This window comes from Panicum virgatum, chromosome 9K (genome assembly GCF_016808335.1).
Source record: "Panicum virgatum strain AP13 chromosome 9K, P.virgatum_v5, whole genome shotgun sequence".
NCBI lineage: Eukaryota > Viridiplantae > Streptophyta > Magnoliopsida > Poales > Poaceae > Panicum > Panicum virgatum.
Window position 1 is genome coordinate 70,185,383 of NC_053144.1, and position 15,996 is coordinate 70,201,378.

The 15,996-nt window shown below is 43.9% G+C and overlaps 1 long non-coding RNA gene and 1 pseudogene across 2 annotated transcripts; one reads left to right on the forward strand and one right to left on the reverse strand.

Moving 5' to 3' along the window:
• Window positions 1-3,706: 3,706 nt before the first annotated feature.
• LOC120647562 lies at window positions 3,707-7,687 on the reverse strand (annotated as a pseudogene).
• A 5,429-nt stretch (window positions 7,688-13,116) lies between these two features.
• LOC120647563 lies at window positions 13,117-14,181 on the forward strand. Of its 2 annotated transcripts, XR_005664830.1 has the most exons (4): window positions 13,117-13,244; window positions 13,468-13,557; window positions 13,653-13,712; window positions 13,790-14,181. It is a non-coding gene; the product is annotated as an uncharacterized LOC120647563 (long non-coding RNA). The 2 variants fall into 2 exon arrangements; XR_005664829.1 differs by having other exon boundaries at window positions 13,123-13,557.
• The last annotated feature ends 1,815 nt before the right edge of the window (window positions 14,182-15,996 follow it).

Sequence of the window (15,996 nt, forward strand, 5' to 3'; positions counted from 1 at the left end):
GCTGGTGGCTGCTCTGCGTTTTGGTGTTTGACTCGTCGCCGTCGGGCAGGCAGATATTGGCAGGCTGGCTGGCCTCCGGTAATTTCTCCGGGTGGGGGTGGGTTGGTGAACCACACACACCACACCACACCACACCACACGCGGTGCGGGAGGACCAGCAGGAATTCTTTCTTGTTGCGGCGGCGCTGCGATGATCATGGCGGAGACACACATGTGCCTCTCTTCCCATCTGCACCAGCACCATCAGTCGGATGGGATGGATATGCGTCCGCGAGGGATCGGAGGCCGCGCGACTTGCATCTTCTGGTCAGGGATCAGCTGGCATGCGGGTGGATAGATGGCACTAGGGTGCCTCACGACGATGTGCGTCACCGAGCTAGCTAGTCACTGATGAAAGGCGTGAACATCGTGTGTGCGTGTGAGTGTGAGTACCAGGAAGGGGACCGACGGGATTACAGGATATATAATAATGTGGGCTGCTCATTGGGCATGCTGGAGGCCGGACGCTTCACCAGCTCGTCGGTCCAATACACGTACGGATTGCCGTATTAGTGGACGTGGAGGTGGAGAGCTCCGTCGACGCCACACACACACCAATATATGAGCTAGACTCAATAGTTCTGTAACCGGCGAGCTATTACTTAATATTATTGTTTATTAATTTGATACATTTAGTTCAGTATTTTAATAATGATTATTTTTCTAGTAATTGAAGGTACGTGTACAATACTAAGGCCAGATTCAGTGGAGGTTTCATGAAAAGTTTTATGATATTAAATATCATCAATTTTGCTGACGTGGCAAGAAGAGAGAAGGATAGAGTTTCCTAGTTTCCAGTCTAGATATCTGTGTCCATGAAACTCCCACTGAGACTGACCTAACTGGCGTGTAGAATATATAGCATTCACGCGATCCTCGTGCTCCTCTTCTTATTATTAGCCTCTGAAGCAGCTGTGGATCAGGGCCAGCGCGCGCCACAAGTCACATGATCGCATCCCGCTATCACTAAGCCATACGTACACGAAACCATAATTCAAACGAGTACGTCCGGCTGCACCGACCTGCCTCCTGCAAATTAAAATACGTGCATACACCCAGTGGCGGAACCAGGATTGAGTTGAACCCCGGGCCGAGTTTTAAATATAGTTGTGACAAAAACCAGACGTCGACAAACTCATAGTTCAAAAGATACACGAGAACATAATGAAAGTTCAAAAGATACACAAGAACATAATGGAAAGATAGAAAACATACAACAAGTGTCATCGCGAAGTAGTATATTTATTCTTCTTCAGTAATTTTTTGGACTTCTTCAGCAATTTTTTGGGCCGAACCCCGGGCCATGGCACGGGTGGCCCGGGGTGTACATCCGCCACTGCATACACCAACTGACACTGCTTGATTCATTCACGTACGGTCTCTTTCGACCATTACATTCTTTCCAACAATACTTTGGTTTCTTTAATTTCTCTTTTTTTCTTGAAATAAAAACATCATCACTCTCATCAAATTGGGAGCAAATTTCACAGTTCACTAGTCTAAGGCATTATATTGGTTATAATTACTTCCCATGCTTTCACATAGCATAGCGCACCACATTTCTCTTAGATCTCATCGTGCTCCTGCTGTGTTGCCACCCCTATTTATATATTTCACTCTCTCTCGCTCGCTCTCTCTGGATCAGGACTGGCGGGAACAGTACGCCGAACACATCACGCATCACACTCGCTTATTCATATACGAAACCATATATAATTCACTAGTAGGTCCGCCCGGCTTGCTCCAATCATTTTTGCACAGTACGACTTAATTATCCTCTATTCTTTTAATTTTAATAGTATTTTATTTTTGTGGGCTCATTTTTGTCACTACCACACTCAAAAGTTGAGAGCAGATTTGCATGCTTTTAGAGCATCACATTTTTTGTACTTACAAGGACACAACCCCTATATATGAAAATTTGTGTGTATTAGTATCAATCAGTCAAATAAACCCCCTCAATCAGTGGATGCTTTACACAGGCTAAAATGCTGATGGCTGCATCCATAGAATAAAGGGTCTTGCCTCTGCTTTGTCCCTTTTGCCTTCAGGGATCGATCCATGATGATGGATATATAGACAAATCCCATCGCAGCGTGGACTCGTGCCTTGTTGAGTGTTGACATGGCAAATGTAGCGCTGAAACGTGTTTGGTCAGTTCAATAAGAAATTGGGAAAGATAGACGACTAGGTCCTCATTGATTCCCTGGAAAATATAGACCAAACCAGGTCTTGTCGATATTTTTAGGGGGGCAGGTAGGCACTTTGTTGCTTTCATATGAGCTGAATGAGCCATGCCTTCAACCTGTACTGTGCTCGGACTGGAACCTAGCTCAACAGCAGTCAACACATGCAGGATGAGATAAACAGTTATTTCTTAATCGGTTGTATGGTGAAAGCGAGCTGAGAGGACCTGCTGAATGTTCTCAGCACGTTCATATTTGCCTGGTCAAGCAAAAGAGGGAAGCCGTTGCTCAAAAAAAAAAAAAGCAAAAGAGGGAAGCCATATGCACACGAATGAACAACTCTATATACATGGTCAAATGACATCTGGTAAAAATAAAATGACAATGGAGAGAAAGCAGAGGTTGACAGATAATTAGTGACTTTGCTGCAGTTCACCAAATACATGAATATGAATGCGTCCTTCAAGTTCAAGGGTTTCAAGTCAAAACTTGGCCTAATTGCAGCTTGTTTTTATATCATCAGCCAGCAAATACCGTTCAAGAGGCGGACTGATCTGTGTACATGAAGTCGGGAACCCTAGCTTTCTCGGCTTGTTTATTTGTGAGCAGGAAAGCATTTCTATCACATCTCGAGTAGGTGAACGCCTTCTTCATCGTATATAAACGGACTAAAGAAAAGGAGCCATTTCATTGAAGAAGGCAGTCATAATTAAGGTACATCTAACGGAGCAATTGCTTTTCTGACATTGCGTGGCTATAGACGAGCACTCCTCCGTCCATCGATCTAAGGCCTATTTCTAATCATCTCCTGTTTCTGTTATAATATATTATATATATATATATACAGTAACCGTGCGTTGCTATGGGTAATCCAAATCTACATGAGATTATCAATTTTGTCCTCTTTCACTCTCTATACAACCCATACTGTGATCGCGCGATGTATTGATTGTCTAAGTTTCGATTGGGATTCGGATTGATTTGTTCTGATTCTGATTAAAATTTTGATTAATTTATCCGGATTCCGATATAATTCCGATTGATTTATCCAGTTCTGATTAGAATTCCGATTGACGGACCATGAAATCATTGTTTGCTTTAGAAATAGTATAGATATTGGCAGTCACTACAAACACCAACTTAGATTGTGTGGCTATTGTACAATAGCTCAGCCCAGTGGAGACGGAGTTGGAGTAGGCGGAGCTGGTTTTTTGTGGCTCCGCCTGTTTCACCTTTTCACAGGCAGAGCCATTTTTTCGGTTCTCACATGCTACAGGGTGGAGCAGTTCCACCTCCAAAGTGTTTGGTAGAGCTCCAGTTGGAGCTGCCATGGGAGCCGGAGCTGAATCACTGCCAAAAAGGCTCATATCACTACTACGGGAGCAGCCGGGAGTATCTGTATGCAACATTATCAGCAACAGGGTAAAAATTAAAAGTCACATCAAAACTTCATTTCCCCCCAACATTATAGCACAGTAACAGGAAAAAAATCATTAGTCACGTCAGAATTTCGGTTCTCCAAAAATACACAACGTTGCAAATTTACATATACAAGTGTATGTATGTAATTTGAGCTTTGAGCATTAAGAAAAAAACAATAAGTGGGTGCTGCTCGGCACAATCACTGTACTTAATCCGAGGAGCAACATGCTATTGTTAAGCTGGTTAAGGTATATCGTATTATGAAACAATTACAGATGCCAAAATTGCTCCAATTTATTCACTGAAACGACAGTGGACCCATGATCTGAAAAACAGCCACCTCTCCCAAATCAAACCTCAATACAATGCACACATACTGGGTATCCTTTGCCCCCACCATGAAGTTACAAAACCCAAATGGAGGTGCTTCTTTACTTCCATGTGCACAAAAATCAGGAACTACTCTTGAGATTCACCTCTAGATTTTGCCATGTTCTCGAGATCTCTGATACGGTCACTCAGCACAGAGCTAGATTGCTCGCACTCCTTGTCGGCAATAGTAGAATCAACTCCTCCTTGTCTGCAATAGGAGAACCAACTCCAGATTACTCGCACTCCTTGTATGCGATAGGAGAATAAACTCCGGGACTTGGCTTAGGTCCACCGAAGAGGCTTAAGGCTTGCATTCGTGTAGGTGTAGGCTGAGATTCCAAGCGATGAAGATCCAACCATTGCCATATGGCTGGTTTCTGGATAACTGAGAAAAAGCAAAATAATTTTTATCAATTAGGGAATAGGCAGAGGCTATGAAACCACAATAGATCCCAAGGTGGCAAGTAACATACCAACACCATATACAAGCGAGAACAAGTTCGATGTGACCCAGTAAAAGAAAAATGCCTGTAAAAGAAAAAGATTAAGGGCAGCACAGATGTACAAATTATGGTGTATAGTTCCAAGGTAATCAAAGCTGAGCATATCTGGGATGAAAGTGAATGTAAAATTGGGATTGTCCTATGGATAAGTATATACTTTTTAGGAAGTAGGGTTAACTAGCAAAACTTGCACCAGAAATAGCCCCCTTACCACCTGTCTTTTCGTTCAGTGCACCATACTTTGACAGTATTTTTGGGTAAAACAACTAGCCGTAGCTTCTAGAGCACTAGCAAAATCAAAATGACGGCTCCAAAATGTACTATACAAAATAGACTTCCTCTCTAACCCATTTCCAGATGATCTTAGAAGGCCCCAATACACCTCCCCTAAAATTATTTTGAATGTATAGCAAAAGTAGGCAGCCATAACTTTCAGTCATGGCAGTAGAGAAGTACAGACAGTCCTAATTCTGGCTGTGGTTGTAGGGAATTACTGGGTAGACTTTCCCAGTCAAGGCCTGGTATGCACAGTTTCAGAACCAGACTATCTGTGTCCGAAAATGGGCTATGGCGGTACATATCCAAATCACCCTGCAGACGGTTCATCCATTTATTTTGAGAGGGCCATATCTAGTGTTTGGGAGGGAGTACCCAGAATGAGAGCTTGTCCTTATTGAAATATTTTGGAACCCTTATAGAAAAAAAAATTATAAAGTGATTTTAGAGTTTTGTACCCTAGTAAAGCTCATTGTAAATGAAGCAAACAGAAAAGAAAATTGATATTAAAAATTCTGAGTAGTTCATAGTTACATACCTTTGGAAAGCCTATTGTAAATGGAACAAACATAACACCAAAAAATCTGGAGAACTTTTTCATTGATTTTGCCATAGGATTTCCTTCCATACCGTCTTGCATATTGAGCTGGAATAAAAACAATAATGTCATGAAAACAAAATAAAGATAAGACACCAGAATTACAGCGGCCATAATGCAAACCTCTACTGTAGCCAAAATGACAATGATGTTAACACTGGAGGATGAATCATCAAGAGTTGTCAAATCAGTAAACCAATATGCACCAGTGCACCACCCCCTTTAAGAGAAGGGACTTTCTCAATCATATTCAATATCTACAATTGGAATAGAAAACACAAGATGTTAGAAGTAACAAAAATAAGGCAAATGGTATTGCTACATGATACTATATAATTCGGTGACAATGCAATTGCTGATTAGAACTCTGGATGTGACAAAGTGGTGTAAACTTACAGCAAAGAAAAAGCTCATGAATATAGGCCTCTGTATGAATAGACCCTTCAATGGCGTAAATGGAGCCACACCATGTCTGAAGCAAGGCAGTAATGAAACAATTATTTAAGCAATATCTCCCACACAATTTATATGACAAGAGGAAAAATAGAGTAATTGCAAAAGCTAATCAAAGGGGCAGTCAAGTTAGTTAAGTTGTTCAGTGATTTAGGACAATGGAGGTTGCTTTTATATTGCACGCACAGATGATGGTATGAGGGAAATAACATCCAAAAGTCTAATGTTAAGCTAGTCAATTAAAAGGAATCAATATTAAGTTTGAGGTGTTGAATAGGCCTGGTAAAAATGACGAATTTGTACTCAAAATATTTAAAAACCATGCAGAAATGAAACAAGAAAGTAACTTGCAGATTTGAAATCAAATAAAAAACTCAGACATATATATAAAGCTGCATACCTAATGAATAGCTTGCCCAATTTCTGTTTCCCCACTTCCATTGATCTTGGATCACTTGACGGAAAGGCATAAATAGTAAAATAGTATAAAATTACTAGCATACCCAGTAGATAGTTAGATACTACAAAAATACCATATAAACTGCAAGGTGAACTGAAAAAAATAAATTACTCACATTTCGCATCTCTTCATTGATGGCTTCAATTTCTGGTCTCAACTCCTGCATCATATTGTTGAAGTCCGCTTAGATGTGTATGATATGATATTTTGTCAAAAAAAAAACAAAAATGGCATAGCAAAAGGAATACATAGCACAAGGAACATCCAACTCCAACACCTCTTCCTCTTTTAGAGTTGGAGGAGCTCTTGAATTTCAGAATTTCGAGTCCAACAGAATGACTTCCTATGATTTACTTCATGCACCCTTACCTACACGTTTACAGCCACAACTGGACGCTGCACATGCTAATGTGAAGGTTCAAAGCCATTGCAGTCATGACTCAAGAAGAAACACCATAATCAGATTGTTTTTCTCCCCCCAAATAATTTCCATTGTGGCTATTTTAGGCTAGGTTCAAAGCCACAGCTCGAAGCAACACGCCTTTAAATTTGCATGTTCCAGTTCAGGGTTGGGTTTGAGATTTCCTCGGTTAACTATACTAAAAATTTAAAGCATACAAAAAGTTCACTTTAAATCCACTTTTGTGATAGCTATATTCAAATTACACCAAAACAACATGCATTCATCCAGCAATATGCTGTAAGTTTCTACTTTCTAGAATCAGCATCACTAGAAATTGCACAGAAATCTGTAATCCTTTGCTTCACCAAACTCAAGTTCGATTTTGGGATGTTTCAGACGTTTAGGTTTGAATTTAATAAACTGTACAAGTTTGAGCGCTCTCACATGACACCTCTGCTGTTAACAAACAAGAGTGAAAATAGAGCATTTTACTAGGAAGATAAGGTTCTAAAGTGCATGCATTATATTTAAATTCATCGTGGACTTCATCTGGTTGATGAGCGATGGGACTGTCAGTAACCGGATCAGCACTGTTGTCAGCGCAATAGTAGCCCACCTACACATCATCGAGCAGGAAGATCGAACCACATTGCAGGACGTTTGCAGGGAAAAAAAAAACAAAGCTAAAACCTTGCGCGGCACCAACGAAGGCATACCAGTTGAGGCCAGTGAATGACTGCACGGCGTCCAGGAGGCAGGAGGTAGTATTGCAGGGCGGCGAAATGATTCGGCTGCTGCGGCAGCCACCTCCCCCGCGTACGGCGCTGGAGAACGAGTACGGATGCTGCGGCGGAAAGCACTTGGTCCGAGAGCAGCTCCGACAACGGGACCGAGGAGGCGGCGTCGGTGAGCATGTCTGCCGCGACATAGATGCCTGGTTCTGATGCGGAGGAGGTCGTGGAGAAGTTACGATGAGCCGCGAGATGGAGCGCGAAGGGGAGGGGGAGGGGGAGGGGGAGGCCGGTACGGGCTTGGGATCTCGACGACCGGGCAAGGGAGGAGGGGGAACGGCTTTGCGGGCGGTGATTGAGGTGAAGGCGGGGCGGCCGAGGAGGAGGGGCTCTCGGAGCGGTCGTGGTGGGGCGGGATGAGGTGCGAGATGGAGGGGTGGATGCGGCGGGAGAAGTGGCCGGAGAGGCTGGTGGCAAGTCTCCTCCGCGCGGCGAAAGCCATGGCTGAGGCGGCGGCGGCGGCGGCGGCCGGCGGGCAGATCGCGAGATGGTGGGAGGGCCGGAGGGGTGGTCGACGACAGGTCGAGGGAAGAAGGGAGGGTTAAATGCGTGAGAATATCCGGCCCAATTTTCTCTAAAAAATTCCGGCCCAATATGCTGCCCACATCGGGGCCCTACCCAGAAAAATGAGAGAGAACCCCTCAAAAAAAATGAGAGAGAAGAAGACGCGTCGAAATGGCGTTTGGTGAGCACCAGTCCATGCGAAGAAACAATTTGGGCCTCCACAATTTTACTCACCGGTTCAATGTCAATCCGATACATCTCCCAAAAAAATTCTATCGATCTTCCAATGTTTGAGAATCTTCTTCCTCCTCTCCTCTCGCTCGCACTCGCACTCACGTCGGCCATCGCTGGTCCATGCGCCGGCAAGGTAGGGGAGTGAGAGGGGGTGGAGCTGCCGCCGGTGAGAGGTGGGAGGTGAGGGGAGAGGTCACCAGCGAAGTCGCCGACGGTCGGGTGCGTCGCACCCGCAGGAGCAAGCCAAAGTCAGCAGATGCAGCCACTTCTCCACTTTTTCTCGGTTCCCTCAGTTAGTACCAGAACCAAATCGAAATAATCGAAACTGAAATCCTTCAGTTCACACTTCAGTTCAGGCGGAGGCCTCGGCAGGCACAGCCCGCCAGATCTCGCGCGGGCGGGGGCAGGAGCTGCGGTGGCACAGCAGGCGGCTGCGAGAGAGGCGTGCGCCTGGAGGGAGCAGCAGCGACCGGGGTTGCAGAGCTGAGTCCCTCCCTTCGCTCTCCTACCCGCCTCCCCCTTCCCTTCAACCTCTTCGCCTTCCTCCGTCACCCCTCTCCACCAGCGCTCCTCCTGCTCCCCGCCGCCGTCTCTTGCTCCCACGGGATCCAGATCCGGTGCGGGGCGCGGCTTGGAGGGGGAGGAGGCGAGATCTGCGACGGCCTGGCAGTCCGGGAGCCGGGCGGCGCCGCCGCACGACCCCTCGTCGCGGCCACCTCTACAACCCCGACGACCGTGCGCCTCTTCCGGGCGATGCTTGCGCTCAAGCGCCACCCGCGCGTCGAAGCCAACGTCAGCCGCATCGAGGAGGTCGAGGAGCCGCTTGACCCCGCCCTCGCCCTCGCCTGCGCCAACGATCCTGCGGGACTCAGCGGGGTTGACTCCCCGATTGTCCGCCTTGTCACCGGTGAGGACGGTGTCGGAGAGGACGCCGCGCCCTTCACGAGCTCGAGGATGGCGGCCTCGTGCTGGAGTTCGATGAGACGCGGTTCGACTTCGGGACCAGCTACAAGCTCGAGTGCGATGGCCTAGCCTGTGGGAGAACCGCCTAAATTATCCCGGCTCAAGTGCGCAGGCCATCACCAATAAGGCAACATTAGCTTAAACGCACTTCAAACGGAACAATTCTTGGTCTGTCGGGTAACGTCCCGATACAACCACCGATTCTCGGATCGAACAAGCATACCCCGCACGAAGGCGAGTCCAGAGATATTACAACCACAATTTTACAACACAGGCATAGTAACGATTACAAATCAGTTAAAACCAGTATTACAAAGCCAACTTAAGTAAAACAGATATACAAACCATAATTTAAGTTCAGAGTTTTAAAACAGCGGAAGATAAAACACGACGTCTACAACACGTCGAAAAAGGACACCAGGCTAGCCCAAGCATGGTATCACTCGTCAAGGTCATTGCCGGTCGAAGACATATCCCATTCTACGGACCAGCCAGGAGGCAAAGAGCAAGGGTAGGTCAAGCTAGCGATCTGATCCTCAAAACTCATACCTAAAAGAGAGTTCAACAGCAAGGCTGAGTATTCTAATACTCAGAAAGACTTAACCGCCAACGGGTATATGTAGCCCACTTTAGCTAGACTATGCAAGGTTTTTGTGAGGCTCTGGTTTTCCTTTGCTGAAAAGCAATAAAGAGTATGTCCTTACTTTCAAGTTTTGCCTTTCAAGATTCTAGTTGATTAACCATTCTATGTAAGCAGCTACTATTCAATCATGGTAGAACTTTAAGCAAACATCAAGATTTATCATAATATTATTGCTCTTCTTACTCTGTGTGGCAAAGAGATCAAGCAGTCTCATTTCATCGTGAGAGGCGGACGATTCTGAATCGAAATTCAACCTTGCAAGGATAAACCTAGCACACACGTCTGGAACACCGTCGGGTCATTCCCAAACAACCGTTGACCTTTCTTTCCGGCTTGTGGATAGGAACACTCTCCCCGACTACAGGGCTCCAAGGTCCACCCTTCTACGAGGTCCACCCTTGTCCCTTGAAGTCGCAGTGTTGTGCAACATAAAAATAAAACCTATCCCTAAGAGAGAGTGTCAGTATATCCATTCCCCGGTCCAATTGGCTACTAGGCTTGCCGCGTACCATATTGACGGCATGTGGCTAGTACTTTCAAAGACTTAACCAACGCTACCACACACCGCGACCTTAGCAAGTTCATTAACACAGACGGGGTCTCACATGAAGTTATGATATCGATCACAACCCCGTCCGTCGTCCTTATATTGTTAACAGAAAGTAAACAGGCAATTCCTATAAAGCTCGCGAGTGACAGGCAATCACTAGACTTTTACCGGTCCTATAAGCTTAGCAAGTAGTCGAACTCAAGTCTAGTGTTCAGTACATAGGTTCCTAGGATCATGCATCTAGGGTTTCAATTCAAATCCTAAGAACTGTAAATGCACAAGTAAGTAATACAGTAAATGATATTAATTTGAAGTATAGGTTATGTCCGGGGCTTGCTTTCTCGATAGTTGCTAACTATTTCAGCCCTAGGCTCTTCCGAACTTTGGTCCGGGGCTTCAGTTAGTTCAGCAGTGTTTACTTGAGCTTCGAGATCACCTCCATCAGACTCCGGGATCAGCTCGTACGTCCCGTCCGATAAGGCAGTCGTGTCTACATGTAATGCAAGAACAGTATTATAAACACACATGAGCAATTGTTTATAGAGTAGTTAAATATCAAATTTAACTACACAAGGCATCATGATCAACAGCACAAAAGAAGTTGACTAATTTTATAAACAAGTGGGGGTGGTTCTCTTATAACAAACAAAACATAGTTTGCTAACAAATCAACTACTCATAGTACAAACTATAAAAATTGCTGCCAAAATTACCCTAAACAGAACATGAACAAAGAAATCAACCCTGTAAAAATCATGCCAAGACATGTAGCCATTTAATCACAACAAATCATTCATGCAGGCAACACATAGAACAAACTTGAATTATACAGGTCAAATTAGAACAAAGAAGAACCTCAAAATTTAACAGGAGATTTATACAGAAATGAACTAACTACAGTGAATTTTTAAAGATTTTATCTACTCAGAAATAAATATGAGAAAATAAACAAAACAGACAACAGATTAGCAAGATTTATTTTTAGCTCCTGATCTAGCCATGAACTGAAGCTCAAACTTCCTGGACAAGCTAAGATACTCCAGATGAACAATCAGGAATAAAATCAGGATTTATCAAGAACAGAAACTATTTATCATTAATAAAGTCTATTAAACAAGGAGTAAATCAAATACATAGCTACACAAGAGAAATGATCATGAAATTTTTATAGAAAAGCTAGTGTTACATGAGTAGACTACCATAAAAGTTTCACTACAAAACATGGCTTTATGCAGTAGTTAAGAAAAAGATGAAATCAACTAATATTTATGCACTAGAAACACAAATCAAAATCTACAGCAAAAACTTGCAACTAAAGCCTAACATATTATAGTTCTACTGCATATAGCTCTTCAAGAGGATTCCAAAACATCAATATTTGCTATTTTACGAATTTTCTACGAATTGATATTGAATTTCAAAGATCACTGAAAATCATCACAAAGAAGTCCCTAAGGCACTATTCCTATGTGTCTTGAGCTATTCAAATAACCCCCCGGGTTCTCTGGAATTTCAAACCCGAGGTCCTCGGGTCGGGTCAGAGGGGGAGCGTGGGTTTGACCGGCGGTTTCCCGGCGAGGGGCTCACCGGCGGCGAGGGTGGAGGGGTGCGTAAGCTTCACGGGTTCAAGGCGCACCTCTAGGTGGTCTAGGGTTGCGGGGAGGGGCTCGGAGGCGACGGCTCAACGGAGCAGGGCGGCTCGGCGGCGGAGGCAAGCGGCGGCGAGGGTGCTCAGGTGAGGATTGGGCGAGGGGAGGCGGTCTGGGAGTTGCGCGAGGATGAGGCGCGGCTAATGGTGGGGGCTATTGGGGTGGAGCGGGTCTGTGGTGGCGGCTCCGCGGCGGAGGTGAGCTCACCGGGGTTCGGGGTGGTGCGGCGGCGGCGTTCCGAGGCGTGGGAGTGAGGGGGAAGCAAAAGAGAGAGAGGAATCGCATTCTTGGGGTTTTGTAGGGCTCGGGCGCTCGCTAGAAGGGTGCGGCGGGCGCTGCCCGGGGCTGTCCACGGCGATGGCGAGGTGGCGGCCGCCTGGGCGGCTCTGGAAGCGGCGGGGCGCGTGGCTCGGCCGGAAATGCTCCAGCGCGAGGCAACAGGCGGGGGAGGAGGAGCGGCGCGACGCGTGAGTGCCAGCGCGAGGCAGAGTAATGGCCGGGAAAGCTTTCCCCGGCGCCGGTGGTGGCGCTGTCGGTGGGCGGCGGCGAGAACAGAGCAGGGAGGTGGGAGATGGAAATAAGGGTGATTTTGCAATTACCAAAAATTCCAAGGACTAAACTATAAACCAGCGATAACTTTTAAACCAAAGCTCAAATGGAAAAGTGCCCAACATAAAAGTTGTTCAACTTTTCAAGATCTACAACTTTGATGTTGTGCAAAAATTTATTTGACCAAAGATTCAAGAGGTAAAATTAAAATCATTGAAGAGATTTTGAATTCTAGGAATTTTGTCTTTTTCAAAGCAAATACACTTCAAATGTAGACTTACAAGCAAAATTGGATGCCATGCAATAAATGCACTGAAATTTTGCAGAAACACCCTCCACAAAAGCTATATTCAGAAATAACTAAAGAAAGGACCTTGCATAAAATCATAATTACACATATAGCCTTTTATAATTACAAAAAGATCCTTTTTAAGCATTTCAAGCACATGATGCATAACAAACATACACAATTACTGTGCAGACACCTATTTAATTACTGTGCAGACACCTGGGGTGTTACATAGCCTGACCGGGGAAAGGAGGTGCTGGAGCGCCTTCTCACGGTGGCTGTCGTGCTGTTGTTCGCTAGGGGCGTGCGGAAGATGGAGAGGGCACTGCCGGCTGCGATGCTGCGGGAGAAGCTGCCCAGGTTCCTCTCTGTATCCTCTCTCCTCATCTTCCCTGCCTCCTATAATCTCTCCTCTCTTCTATGTAGCTCTCTTTGAACATGAACAATTACTGTTTTATATTGTTGGATCTTATTTGTTTAGCATTGTCTCACTATCAGAAGATGATCCAATACGCTTAGCTCTGGTTGTGTGGTTGGTTAATTTGAGAGAAGTATCATCAGTTGCCATTGTTCTGATGCGCAGAACATCATCAATTACCACCTACAAGGCCACACAAACGGTCCTCCATCAGCTCTACAAGATGAACCTGCCGTCCTACACTTGTCTCTACAAGTGAGCAAACAACCATCCTCTTCAGTCCGAATTCTTACCTGCATTTGAATATTTGTTCGACTGCCTTTTGGAATTAACACTACTACTTTTGTCAGCTACGTTCTCATTAGGTTGGACCATTAGATGGCGATTATTTCCTTCACCTGCTCGCAATGGTACTATTAATTTACTGTCCATCTCCTTTGCTTCTGCTTGTTCTGACGAAACTGACAAAAAAATATGATTGTTTCAGCACTGTGCTAGGGTTCATTTCTTTGGCTTGGTTCGTATCTGATAGGAGAGGCAGGACCTGGCTTAGTAAGTGATGATCACACACCTTCACCTATACGGCAAATGGATCAAGGTAGTAATTCAGAGATTAGTTCATCAGCTAGATTTTGAAATGAAGTTAACCTGCTCTCCGCCGCTTAGATTTTATAAAATGGCTGTCCGTGATCTAATATTCCCCCTAATTCAGTGTATTCATGAGTTAAATGAGAATATCAGTCAACATATTGAGATCATTTGTTGTTATGTTCGAATAACTAGGCCATGCCTTTTGGCATCTTGTTTGCTTGTAGAACTATTTTGCTTCAGCAATCTGTAGTCTGATCTTCCATGAACCAAACCAAAATTGTGAGTGCATTGCTGGACCTCTCACTTTTATGGTTCTCAGTTGTCAAACCAATTCGGATTCCATAATGTTGTAGTGAACCAAACATTGACCAATCATGATTGATGATCACCTTTCCTGTAGTGTGTTGGGAGGCCAGCTCCATAGACCATATTTGATTTCAGCGTCAGGTCAATCAAATAGGCCAAGAAAATAGGATAACCTCAGTTTGGTGCTGGGAATCAAATAGGGTTTGCAGAGCATGGTTTGCACTAATCAAAGTTTTGTTGGATAGCTGACTTGTAGGACAAATATTCTGCATGTTCAGGTTATAGCAGTAACAGGAGCATGCTAAATTTTTTGCTAAATTAGATGTAAAAACTGGAGCGGCAATGCAATTTTATTCTAACCAAATGAATTAACTGTTTTGGAATCATGTTCTCTTCTTGTTGCTAAATTAAATTGGATTGTTTGGTGCAGAAATTAAAAAAAATCACAGTTACATATGACCACCTTTCTTTGTAAATGTCTTGCTCTTTCAGGTGTCTTTGCTGCTTCTTTTAATTACCTGAACTATTTCAGACATTGAGGAGCACATGAGATTTGTTCAGACATGTATCCTTAGCTCCTCAGGTAATTGCAAAATAACTTGAGAATGATGCACGCTCATGCTATCCCAATGGAACATTTAAATTAAAGAATTTTCAACTAAGCCACATGGGTACGTGGTTTCTCTTTCGGGTTAACTGAAAGTTGTTTCTAAAATCTGGATACTCATTTAAAAGAGATATGTAGTATGTCGGTCCTGCATGAATGAACAAACTAAAAAAAAGAGAAGAAATAGATATAGCTTCCTGTCTGTTTGAATGATAGCCATCAACATAAACAACCTAAAATTTATTCATTTCCTGATTTATATGGTTACTAAATCAAGAACAAGAACTGTCAGATGATCAGGCTTCTTCTCATTTCCCTAAAACCTAGCATGCAGCTAGCTAGATGAAGTTGTATGCTTCCCCCCAACCAATCAAAGTTGCTACATGTACATCTACTATTTGTAACATCAGGTCGGACAAAGTGTTCCAACAATTAATTATATATTGAGCAAATGTGATTCCATGCTCATGGTGGTTCTTAAGTATGCTCCCCCCCCCCCCCCCCCGAACCAATCAAAGTTGCTACATGTACATCTACTATTTGTAACATCAGGTCGGACAAAGTGTTCCAACAATTAATTATATATTGAGCAAATGTGATTCCATGCTCATGGTGGTTCTTAAGAAATTCACAAATTATTTTGATTTTCAGCTCTTTATTATTTCATATTGATGTTTGATGTGGAAGTTCGGTTTCGATTCCTGAAAAGCATGGGTGTGAAGGAAAACGATGGGGTTGAGTACCTCTGCTTGCATATGTGCAATTCTGAACATGATAGATATGATGTTTATTTATGATGTTATCTCGTGCATACACAAAGGCTTAATTTCCCTGTTTTAGATTTAGATAAAGCAAATTGTTTCCCTCATTATTGGATCCTAGGAGCAATCCTGCCTGTGCATACACAGAACCTTAGCATTTCAGTTATTTAATCTGAATAGAAAGATGAATGATAGAGCATGCTGCCTGTGCATTGATCCTTGATGAAACACAATGCAGGTACACTACATATTTAGAAGTTCCAATTTATATCCATACACACATTGTTCCCCAAGTATGCTCTCTGAAGAGTAAAAACAGATGATTTATGTAAGGAAAAATCCTTCTATTCCATTTTAATCAAAGGAACATAATCATGAGAAGAAAAAGAATAATACATTGTGAGATCCTATCTGGTCACACAGAGATGT